The sequence below is a fragment of the Porites lutea genome, chromosome 5, assembly GCF_958299795.1.
Source record: "Porites lutea chromosome 5, jaPorLute2.1, whole genome shotgun sequence".
NCBI classification, from domain to species: Eukaryota; Metazoa; Cnidaria; class Anthozoa; order Scleractinia; family Poritidae; genus Porites; species Porites lutea.
In genome coordinates this window covers 19,637,747-19,650,498 of record NC_133205.1, presented here as the reverse complement: position 1 = coordinate 19,650,498, position 12,752 = coordinate 19,637,747, and the positions used below count along the sequence as shown (strand labels likewise).

The window sequence follows — 12,752 nt, the reverse complement described above, 5'->3', positions numbered from 1 at the left end:
TTGCGATGCCGGGAAAGCGACATGACCAAACATTCCATTTAACTGAAGAAACGGTAGACTTGGAACAGTGAAAGAAAATTCGTAGCTGAGATCAACACAATAAAGGTAAATAATGTTTGAACGGCCAAACACATCGGCCTGCCAAGGTTGTTCACTCAACGCGTCCATGTTGAAATGACCTGGCCGCTTGGTGTCGCGGTTGATAATATAGTTTGAAGCGATGCATCATGGGATACATGAAATTCCCCCCTTTATCTATAGGTAAAACAGAACGGTAAATACTAAGCGTGGCGCGTGGCGCATGGCTCGTCGTGCTGTTTACAGTTTGTAAACCTGTAATGTCTACCCTGGACAATAGAAATGAACTAATCTCAGGTTGCAGACACTCAAAGAAATTTCTACTAAACACTGTCCTAACTTGGCTAGTTCTTGTCGCAAATTTGACATGTTGTAAGCATCACTTAAGTACGACGCGCCACGCACCTACGCCACGCCTGTCATTTATTGTTTTGTTTTACCTGGTGATTCGCCTCGCAAGAGGCGTGACTCTCTGAGTAGCAATAAATGTTCAAGATATAATCCAGTCCCATCAGTCTATTTCTATTATATACATACATATATACAGCTTTATCAAGGCTAAAATTAATGCAGCCCCCAGCCCCGTCAATAATCGAACGGTCCACGCCCAAGAACACGTAAAGTGCCACATTACTTGTTATTAAATTGATTCATTACCAGAAAAAATCCCTAGCTCCTATTATGTGCCAGGGGCACCCAACGACGGTGTCCTCCTAAATGCATTGAGAACACTTTTTAGGCTCTCCAGAGTACTTTTCGATCTCTAGAAATGTATTCCAAGTGGCGCTAAAAAAAATTTATCTGTTAGGTCATACTAGGGTAACCGTGAGTCTTTTTTCCCGAAAATGTTCGCTGCAATTGAAAGTTTTACGAAAGTGAGGATTTTTCTGATTCCTCTCTGTATCGCATTTTCGGTTCCGAGAATTTTGGGTTTCCTTTCTCTACGAAAAATAGCTTAACCTGGGGTGAGAAATAGTAATAATTAAACTTCAGAAAATCGTAGGGAATTTATTAGATTAGCTTCGAATATTACACATGCATGGGACGGTCATCTAATAAATTTTTAGTCTTTTCCTCAAGCTATAGAAAATTCTAGGCAATTTTACTTCTCCGAACAGATATTTCACAGAAAACAGTCGTTGGGTGCCGCTGATACGCATTTGGTGACCTTTTTACGTTACTTATTTCTTATTGCCAAAAAGCAAAGTGTCACAATAATGATCTTAACTCATATCTTTAAGAAAAAATTATATTAAAGAAAAAAAAAACTCTCCTGCGGACAACTTTTATCCCTTTGGGGCCCAGTTGTTCAATAAGTGGATAGTGCTATCCACCGTGTAAATCACTATCCACTGGAAAGAGCAATTGGCTTCCCTAGTACTTATCAATTGGATAGAGATTCATCCGATGATAGCCCTACAACTGGGGCCTGCTCTTTTACTAGTATTGTAAATAAAGTACTGAACGAAAAAGCGGGTCACATACTTTCAAGGGTTGGTGTCAAGTTATAAGAACGGCTTGGAAACTAAAATTTGATAGCATATTGTTCTGAATGAGGGTATGGGCATGATTTTCAGTTGAACATGCCTAGCGCGCGTAAAAATCGCATCCAGTCGGAGGATTAATGAGAGAGGGAAAAATTTATATATTTAGGCATGACAAAATTCAAGGAAACATTGATACTTAGAAATAACATCTCATAGGCATGGAAAAAATGGGTTCATGCCTTCGCAGCCCAAAATTGACCCAGCTAAACTTAGGTCCCAGATCACTCGCCGGGTTGATAATTCATTCCCAGTTTTTGCTCCTCTGGTTTGGCATGCCGGGCATGCCAATAAGCCAGTTGGTTTGGCATGCCCGGCATGCCCGGCATGAAATTGTCATGCCCAGCGAGACTGAATTTGATGTTCGCTTCAGCATCATATCCTGAGAATCACATATAATCGCCAAATATATCTTAGGGAGCTTGAAGTTACAGGTTTCATGCCTGGCAATAAATGCAGATTATAACAAAAAGAGTCATGTTTGTCACAATGTGTGTCACGGGATCGACTGGCAGAACTGAAGACAGAAGCCTGGATTTATAAATAAAAAGCACAACAAAACAAAATCATTCATGCATTGTTGTTTGAAAGACAATCAAACGAATATTACAATCACTTTTGGAGACAAAATAAAATATCCGTAAATCATATGCCAAAATCAGATTTAGATTTCGCTCTAAAAAAAATGAACATGCTGCAGGTGTCAATGCAAAGTTGTAAACAACTCAATATAAGCAGTCTGTGAATGTGCGTTTAGGTCCACAAAACTAATTTTTCTTTTGGACATCTCATCCAAGCAAAGACTTAAGGCTTACATTGCTTGTCTACGAGTGTACTACAAAATGCTTTGCTACAGTAAGCCTCTGAGAGGCGATTCTGGTAAATTTATAGGGCGCTAAAATGCAAAAAATTCTAAGCTTAAACAACCTGGCTAGGTCCGACTTTTGAATTACAAAAAATGTTCACGTTTGCCGGCTCTACTTTAAATGAACATGGTTTTTGAAATGATTTTGTACTATTTTAACCCGAAAATTATGATAATAAACATGTTCAATGTAAAAAACTAAGATTTAGTCGCTTTTTCAACTTTGCTTTGTGGGCCGAAAAATTTACCTTTACGCTGCTTTACGCAAAAACAAAAGCAAACAATGAGGCTTTTATTCGACATATTTTCTGAAAATTTTATCTGATCAATTTAATGTCACTAGCATTGTTTTCGTATAGGAATTTTCCTAATTATATGAGCTTTTAATTTAATAATTTTGATACTTTATAAACTTCTCATTTGATAGCTTCACTTTTTTATACACCGATTGAGAAACAAATTCGCTCTCGTTAAATCCTATCTTATGACCTATTTATTAGAACTCTGGGTAACATACGAAATGATGTAACCGGACAGGCTTTAACCTTTACTCCTTACTTATTTTTTCTTCGCAACCCCTAATCAGTTGACGGGCCGTGACACACTTTTTGACCACAAAAAGATGGCGAAAAAGTTTTCGCTGAGTTTCCTTTACATATTCCGGCTTTGTATGGGTCTACACATTACCTGCTTAAAAATGAAACTGTTTTTCAAGTGTCAGTCAAACTCGGGATAATCTTGACTTGCAAACCCAAATGCAAAGGTTTATTTCGCAGTAGAAGAGCGTGTAAACATCATCGAACAACGCAATGTAAATTGGCTAATGTGAAACCACGTTTCTTTCACTTTATTTACCATGCATTTATCTCAATTGCACACTCTTGTGACATTAGCCTCAGACAATTAGTTGCGACCTTTAACAGACTCAACAAGCCAGTATGATAATATGTTAAGAGAAGCAGAGCTCTACATGTTCTATTTCATTTTTTCACATAGCCCTTGCATGTGTTAACATTCCATTTCTTTTTTGTTACAGGTAACTTCCAGACATGACGAGGAGATAATTACTTTTCTAGAGAGCAATTCTTTGATACTGGCAGTTATTACTGACTTACTTTGAGTTAAAAACAAAGAACACAGACACTGGTTACAAAACAAGAAAGAGGAACTCAGACTCCTTATCAAAATGTGAAACAAGATAAAAACAGCTTTTCTAACGTAGGGAAAATTGCGTTAGAGATATTTTTAATTGCAACGTTATATTCAAGCACATTGCATTGTCAAACATCATAATTCACTCAATAATGAACAGTGATTTTGGGGCTTAGCTCAGTTTGTAATGAACTTTGAAAGATATGCTATAACCTTGTATTTTTAAAAGCTTTAATGGAACATAGATGCATTTTATTATACAATGAAAATAGTCTCTGTCTCTCTTTTTACTGATTTCAGTCAATTCCAGGCATTTTATTCGCAATGTGAAATGGGAATCCTATTAACGGACTCATTAAAAGGGGTGAGGAGTTTTACAATCCCCCAACAGGTCATCTACTCGATGACGCTGTTTTATTACTACGGCAGAATCCCTCAGGGTTTTACTTTCTTGTGAAAATTAGGGCTTTCGTTATTTAAACTTCGCTGAGACAACCAAATCTATGAAAATGAAAGGAATAGCAATGACGTCAATCTGTAACCATACATCAAAAGATAAGCACGGTGATCTGTTTAGTTTTTTTTTTTTTTAGCCAGGCTTAAAATATCTGTTGATTCAAGGAATTATAACCTGTGCGTTTAGAGCATGCCAGAGACCGATTTTGGCATGCCCGGCATGACCTAGACTATCGCACGCCCGGCATGCCAGAAAATTTGGCATGCCCGGCATGCCGGAGATTTTGCTGGGTATGAATTACTTATTACTAGAACCTAGGTTTCTCGCGGCCTGGGTGAGAAGGTCACGAAACCTCAAATTATGCTTACAGGGCATGCGAAATTCTGTTGCATGCCAATTTCAATGCAAAACCACTCTGGGGCCACCCCCTCTATTAGCAGTGAGCAAATCACTGACGATAGGCATGGGAAAAATCCTTGCATGCTAACCAACATTGAAAACGTAGCAGAAATGTCCTCAGTTGCTGAGTCATGCCCTAGGGGAGGCTTTAAAATACAGAATTTCCTGACATGGATGAGGGAATTTTCCGTAAACAGCATGTGATCATGCCGGCTAGGACGTATTGCCTGCGTATTGCCCCTTTTTACAGCTAGCTAGGCTCATTTTTAGGTTCCATGGCCTGAAATGACGAAAAATTCATGCCCTAAATGTAAAAAGTCCAAAAACGTCCTCGAAATTTTAGTTTCCAAGCCGTTTTAGTTACTTGAGATTTGTCGTCTTATACAAGCATACAGCATACCTTGAAATTTAAACTTTCAAACTGTATACGAAAATCCTGAGAAAACACTTCCAAGAACTCGGCCAGGAAACAATAGGAATTTTCTAGGCAACTCGGCCCACCCCAATGCAATGGGGCAATTTGCCAGTCCCTGGCCATTTACGGGGTGGTGCGGTAGTAACTGCATTCTTTCACCATGTCTGTGATTGTATTTATTAGAGCAGCATTTGTATCTTAAGATTTGAACGACAGTTGAAAATGTTCGCAGATGTTTTCACATTGAATTTTGTGAGTATTCTTGGTTGGTCTGCTCGCAGATATCATGGCCATCGTACCTGATGGGATGTATTACGCCCATCTTGTTGTTGAAAATATCTTCGACCTCCTTGTCTCTACGTTCATCAATGAGAAACGCAATTTCTTCTTGCAGGAGCACTGAGAGCAGATCTCCTTCGTCCCAAATTTCAACATTCTCGGCTTTGGTCAGCCCTTTTTTTCCTGCTGATTGCAGACAGTCTGGAAAAGAATGATTGAACTTGTCCCTTTATAAGCCATTCGTCTCTGGAACGTTCTTGAACTACCTGTGTTTCTGGTCGTTCTCATGTCCGTTGCGACCTCAGAAAGATCTGGTTTCCTGCCTGTTTGTGTATCAACATCAAATCGTGCGGTGAGGTAAGACTTGACTTTCTCGCTAAACCTTGTCCCGCCTCCCCTTAACTTCTGCAGCCGCCCATCCGCTAGCCTCGAATTTGCAGACACCACTAGGAGATTTTGGAAGTTTCTCGGCTGGCGGCAATTTTTACAGTCTCACCCCGACACTCTGTCAATTTTCACCGGCACGAGTCTGTTTTCCCTTATGGTCTGGATATCGGCATTCTGTGCGGCCAGTTGGATTACCCCAGTCCTTCCCTAGGTTTGCACGATGTATCGGACATACAAACATTTTTTTCACCTTGTTGGGCAGTTTTACCAAAATATCCAGCCCGCTGCAAAGTAAGTTCGCTCTCTGTAATATTTTCTTTCGTTAATTAAGTGACATCGCCTCGAATGAGCCATAATAACGCTCACCTTTTACATTGAGTAAGAGACACCAACTTGCTTGCTCCTTTAAACTCTCCAAATCCGCTTTCATTGCGTGACAACAATCCTAATTAGCATATGACCATGAAGAAAACCCAAAACGAAATTGAGCTGAATTCAGTCTTTATTAAAGAGCCTTTTAGTTGCTGAGACTCCAAACTCAAAAAGGGCTTCGTTTGAGCAGAAGTGAATTGTATTCTTTTAATACGATTTTGCTGAAATCGACAACCCGCTGTAAATGAGCTTTTAACTTTGCATAATATACGAGTGGATGAAGAATTCCTACATGTATTTTATGACATTTTATGCCGGTTTACAGACCTAAGATGGCTTACAAAACAACAGATGTGCGTTATTTTGACGAAGCAAACCAAGATTCTGTCCCGTGGAAAAAATATCAGCCTTATCATATGAGTTTAAGTGTAGGCGTAGGCGTGCAATTTTAGTTAAATACTGACAAAAGGAGCTCTCAAAAACGCTTGTCTGCGTCCGACGCAGAATGATACCCACACCTTTGACTTTATTTTCTAACAGAATAAGGAAAGATCTTTGCTGTGAAGTGCATTTTGCCTGTGATTTTTGTACCGCTTTGGAGATTTTAGCTTTTACTTTGGAGGAATTTGTCAAGGGAGAAAAAAAACCGCAAAGTGGCTCGTCTTTGATCTCATTAATTTAATTTAATTTTGCGTCAAATTATCCAAGATTCCGTCATAGGACAAGTCAAATGCAGCTAAATCCATTGTACTATGTAGAATTTCGCGATATTTATCTGTTACGAAGAAGCGCGGCTTTTAAAATGACTGAATTTTGGCTATTCAATAAAGTTGAAAAAGCGCTCTCAGAGAGGAAAGAAGTTTTGTGCTGTAGCGAAGCACAGAAAAGGATTTTGAAAAAAATTAGCTCGATTTTAAACATTCCTCATTAAGTCCTTTTCACCCACAAAAAATAAAGGGAAGGTTTACTGGCGATCCCAAACTCGCCGGACCGCTCTTAGGTGGACAGCCACTTAAATACTAGTATCTGTATTCTCCATGTTAACTGATTGGGTGGACGGACGGGAGAAAAATAGGGGCGTATAGTATATTCTGCGCAATAAAAATACATGCGAGCCGCCATAAGAGAGAACAAAAAATGCAGACTAAACCCATGCAAAAATTTTACCGAGATCTTGGCAATCTCGGCGAGGCTGGCGAGATCTCGCCGAGATTAACGATATCTCGCCGAGGTCTCGGGGAGATTTGTACTGTCGCAGAGATCTCGACGAGATCTCAGATAAACGAGATCTCGCCGAGATCTAGGCGAGATAAGCGAGACCTCGCCGAGATTACAGAGATCTCGTCGAGATCGCGTTAATTTCGACGAGATCTCGGCGAGATTTGTACTTTTTCTGAGATCGCGACGAGATCTCGCCGAGATGGAAACATTTGGGCGAGATAAAGAGATCTCGCCAAGAACTCTGCGAGATTTGTAATGTCTTTGAGATCGGGACGAGCTAGATGAAAGATATTTCGGCCAGACAGATCAATGCGAGATGATAGAGATCTCGGTAAGATCTCGTCGAACCTAAGGGCCTGTTTACATGGAGGGGGCGGGGGGGGGGGGGGGCGCAGGTTGATGAGGTAATTACCTACTTAGGTGGGGTAACCCGCCTGTCTGTATAATCTCTCATTTTTTAAAATGTGATCACGTTTACATGTTAGGCGGGGTGACCATATAGCCGTATTTGTTAAGTGAATGCGTGATGTAGGTACGTGTACTGCGGACATGAGTTGTTCATTAAATAAAAATCATTTTAGCCACTGTTCAGTTGATTGGCGACCTTTTTATTTACACATAATGGCTAACTCCTTTTTAAGCTGATGTAGAAAAGATACATCAAAGGGGGAGTACTGGACAAAGATCGCGCAAAAATGACATACCGGTCGGTAGTGAAATTGTACCAGTTATTGGTCTAACTTTAGGCAAAAAGAAGAGAAAGGCTTCTGCTGTACAAATGTACACTAGTCAAATCAATGCAGATAAATGGACATTTTAAGACTGAGACCAACAATACGTCATGTAACGGTAATACTGCGCTGTGACAACTACCGAAAAGAAAAATCTGGTAAGTTCATTAAATCGAAATTCAAAATTCTGACTTGTGTTGTTTTACTGGGGCGGTTAAACACGATGAGGGGAATATCAGCAGGGGAATATGAGCATTATGATGAGGGGAATATGAGTAGGGGAAATATATATTGCTATCAATGATATATCTATTATCTCAGCCTCGCATTCCCCTGTTACAATCAAAACCACCACGAACTTTTCAGACATTTGATATTTGCTTTTAAAATCTGTTTTCGTCAGATTTTTGTAGTTTAAATAACTCAATAGATATATTTGGGGTGACAAAAGATAATAGGCTCTCTCTTGATAACCACGTATCAGTTATCTGTAAGAAAATAAATAATCAATTTAACGTAATGCTTAGATTTCGGAAACTTATTAATAAGGAGACGCTATTGAAGCTTTATAAAGCCTTTATTTTGCCGCATTTTTACTACTGTTCTTCTGTGTGGCATTTCTGTGGTGCGCGCAATGCCGACAAACTGGATAACCTAAATAAGCGCATTCTTAGGTTTATACTACAGGACTAAAGCTCTCCATATGACATTTTACTAAGCAAAGTTAACATCATATCTCTATTCATTAGACGCCTCCAGAACTTCATGATCACATTATATAAGAGTCTGTTGTTTACGAATTATGCAAGTTATTTAAAAGATATGTTCACCGTACGGTCTTCATCCTACAATTTGCGCGGAAATCATATCCTGGCCCTTCCAAACCCAAAACAACGACTTACGGTCTGCACTCTTTCATACCTAGCTAGCACAATATGGAACTCTCTCCCAGACACTTACAAAACCTTAAATTTTCTAGAATTCAAGCAGGAGATCCTCAGATATGAAGCTTTTCCACAGTAGATTTACAAGTTATATTTCCCTTTGCATGCATAATGTTGTATATAGTTTATAGACAATATTGGAATTGTAATATAGCATATTTTATTTTTTAACTTATTTTCTCGAATACATTAGCTGTACAACTACTCTGTAAATTTCGAACGTAAATAAAGTATATGTATGTATGTATGTATGTATGTATGTATGTATGTATGTATGTATGTATGTATGTATGTATGTATGTATGTATGTATGTATGTATGTATGTATGTATGTATGTATGTATGCGTGTATGTATGTATGTATGTATGTATGTATGTGTGTATGTATGTTTGTTTGTATGTATGGGAGCTTTCAACAGGAGATGCAGTTATAACCAGGTTGTTTTTTCAAAGTTTATGCCACTCATTTTCTTATGTGGCCGCCCTTATGATATAACAACAAGCTGGGAAAAAGCATTCCATTGTTTTTAAATCCTAACCATTCATTCAAAAATCACTCTTTAAGTACTTCATCATGCTCTAACTTAAATCTGTGGTTTTCTCAATAATTGTCCTTATCCACAAATTTGCATGATGTTAGTTTTAATTGGCAATTGATGGTCTCCCTCGTCTAGACTAAAATCTTTAAACAATTCATCAGTGTCCTGGAAATGATACCCGATTTTAGACCCAAACTCCCTGATTTATATACCCTATCCCAGAGTAAACTGCATGAAAACCATACCCTTCACAATGGCACATATAGCATATATGGCAGTACCCTCCCACCTCCCCTGGGGGAAATATGTACTTTTGTATATGAGATACCTATTGTGAGAATACAGCTGTAGTTCATAAATATCATCAGTGTTACAAAATCATTCGTACCTGTACCGTCAATCATCAGTGTTATTTGCTTTTAAAATATGTTTTGATCAGATTTTTGTAGTGGGAATTTTTTGAGAGGTTTCAACAGGAGATGCAGTTATAACCAGGCATTTTCTTATGTGGCTGCCCTTATGATATAACAGCAAGCTGGCTTAAAGCATTCAATTGTTTTTAAATCATTACCCATGCGAGCGGCGAAGCTGCGAGCCGCGATAAACGAGGCTGACAAGGGTGTAAGCGCGAGAAGAAAAACTAAGAGACTGCTGATTCTTTTGTTCTGTCTGGGGGCAACGAAGCTGTCAAGGTAATTTAATTAACCTTTAAACCCGATTAACTTGAAACGATTCATAAATAGAACACAAACAACTGAAAAATTTTACTTTTTTAAAAATCCGCTTAAATTACCTTGAATTCCTTTCCCTTGAGGAAATTTACAGCAGTTTCCTTCCGTAAGATATCCTTAAACGTTTTAGTTTACAAGCGATTACCGCCAGGTTCGTGATTGTTCGTTGTTAGTTGTGACGCGTGACTTGTCTCCACCACAGACCAGTCAATGATCTGTCAACAGTTGTAAAATTGACCAATCGGTTACTCCGTTTCTGGGCTGACAGAGGGTTTGTTAACTACAAAAGAGTCCGCAGTCCGTCTTTTCCCTTTTGGTCACAATCCCTTATTGTAACATAACGTCGTGGTTTGCAATCGCGCTAGCTGAGATAAGAACTAGACGGATTTTAAGAGAAAAGGCAAGCAGTCTAGCCAAAATGGGAGGCAATCGGAAGTAATGGATTTTTTAAGAATTATTTTCCTTGTATATAGGTCCTAGTCCTGAAGCTCCCAAGATTTCTTACAATTCAGTTATAAGGGACAAAAACAATGCAAGCACATCGCCCTGTTCTTCAATTTGGTGTTACTCTGTATTAAGTGGGTCTAGTTATCGAGGATCAATATCACTTTAAAGTTCAGTTACAGGTGCAAAACCGAACGTTAACAGCTCACCTGCATTGTTACCGCAGTATCGCAGCCAGCACACAGGAGGCTTTACTAATCGGTAAACACAGAAAGCGCTACAGTTTTGAATCTGAATATCGTTTTCCCAGTTGCAACATTTTGAGCTCCAGTGATAACAAACTCGACGAGTGACAATACCTTCCTTTACTGATGGGTGTGAACCGTTTAACCAACCTGGAGCATGAGTACCACAACGTTTTTCTGGTACACAGGATGTTGGCATTCTGTCTCCAGCTGCGCCAGTGAAGCGATACCAGGCAGGCAAAGGACTCAGGAGCCTCTGGTCACATCGTAAGTTCTTTTGATCCTTATTTGCAGCACTACGGTTAAAACCGTCGAGGATGGCATAGTTTCTGCATGGATCTATTGCTAAAGAGGAACCGTGAAGATGACAAGTTAGATCACTTGAAGTAACAAGTACATGTTGGCTTTAGGGGAGTGAGAAACCAGGAGCCACCAAAGAAAAAAACCTCTTTTGTAAAATACAGTATTCTTTTGGAAGGGGCGGAGGGTGGGGTAGGGAGGGGGGCGTATTTGATCCCCTTAACCATGGCCAATACAGTCCAATAACAAAGGGCTTATGCACCTATCAATGTAAACCCCGTGGGGGGGGAGTGCGGGCAAGGGGAGGGGATTTGATGCCTGGGACTATCCCCGCTGTCGGGCTTTTGATCGTGCGAACTGACCCCGGGGTCGGGACATTTGACTTTGACCGACAGAAGCCTGGTATCAATTCAGAAGCAGTTACCAATTCCGTCCCTCGAGGCTTCCTGAAAGTCACGTTGTTGGAGAAAGGTATGAAAGTTTTCATTTGTTTTAATCGCCATAATCCGATACTTTAAACTGTCATCTAAACAGATAATGTCTATTTTGAGGAAGTTTTTATCTTCAAGTTCCCATCTGATTGTAAAATTCGATTGAAATCGAATTCCACCATGAAAGTCAGAACATTTTTTATGGGTCACTGATCCGACCTGTTTCGACATGTTGAGCAGATGTTATAAAGCATTTTACGTTTTATTAATATTATATAGCACGGTCAATCTTCCTGGAGTGATTTTGTTGTTCAAGATAAGAGATGCTAGTGGAGAGAGAAAATACTTAATTACAGCGAGTAATTTAATGGAGCTTCCGTTAACCGTAAATAAAAGTAGTAACAACGTGTTTGAAATGTTCTTTTATTCGTTTTATATAGTATATTATAGCATTGTTTGTTTAGATTTTTTCCCCTGGGGTGGGGGCTTTTTTGACACTTTTGATTGACCTTTCGTTTCCCACCCTGGGGAATTTGATCGAAAAATTTTAAAATTTGTCAAATCCCCACCCCTTGCCCGCACTCCCCCCCCCCCCCCCCCCCACGGGGTTTACATTGATAGGTGCATTACTTAAACGGAGTTACTGGGCGCTTTTCATTCAACAAAAATTCCGGTTTGAAATTTCGGAAACTTCACGTGCTCAATGGAACAGTACATTCCGGTTGCACAGACCCGACCCAAGCCACCGCGCGTTTTGTTATTGTGGCTTCTCAGCACACTCATAATTACGCCCTAAAAGAGAAAAGTAAATACTGCTTATATCCTAAAGAATACTCGACTGTCGAAAAGGGGCGGTGGCAAACTAAAGGCGGAGGAATCCTATTTCGTGTAGAAAGCCTATGAATCCAGGTGAAGGTAAAAAATTCTTGTGATTTTAAGCGATACGTTTCTCAGAATATTCGAACGATTCGAAGCAATTCCTGGAACTGTACGGTAAATAAATTCGGTGTTTTAGCCAATTTGTATTCAGCCAGACTTTGTTGTATTCATTTCAGCTTAATTGGTAAATTGCTTTAATTAAATATCGTCGACAGGTTTCAGACAACGCTGATTCTCACGGACTTTTATACAATTGTAGCTTGATTTCACACACTTTTTTTCACCTACGTGTCGTGTTGCGTCAGTTATTTGACACTGTTAATAGCAAATATCAAACAT

The 12,752-nt window shown here is 39.4% G+C and overlaps 1 long non-coding RNA gene across 1 annotated transcript in view; it reads right to left on the bottom strand.

The window, feature by feature from the left end:
* Positions 1-10,807: 10,807 nt before the first annotated feature.
* LOC140938853 (uncharacterized) overlaps positions 10,808-12,752 on the bottom strand; it is a 6,814-nt gene continuing 4,869 nt past the window's right edge. The window contains exon 3 of the long non-coding RNA XR_012165574.1: positions 10,808-11,148. This is a non-coding gene — a long non-coding RNA (uncharacterized lncRNA). The remainder of the gene's footprint in view (positions 11,149-12,752) is intronic.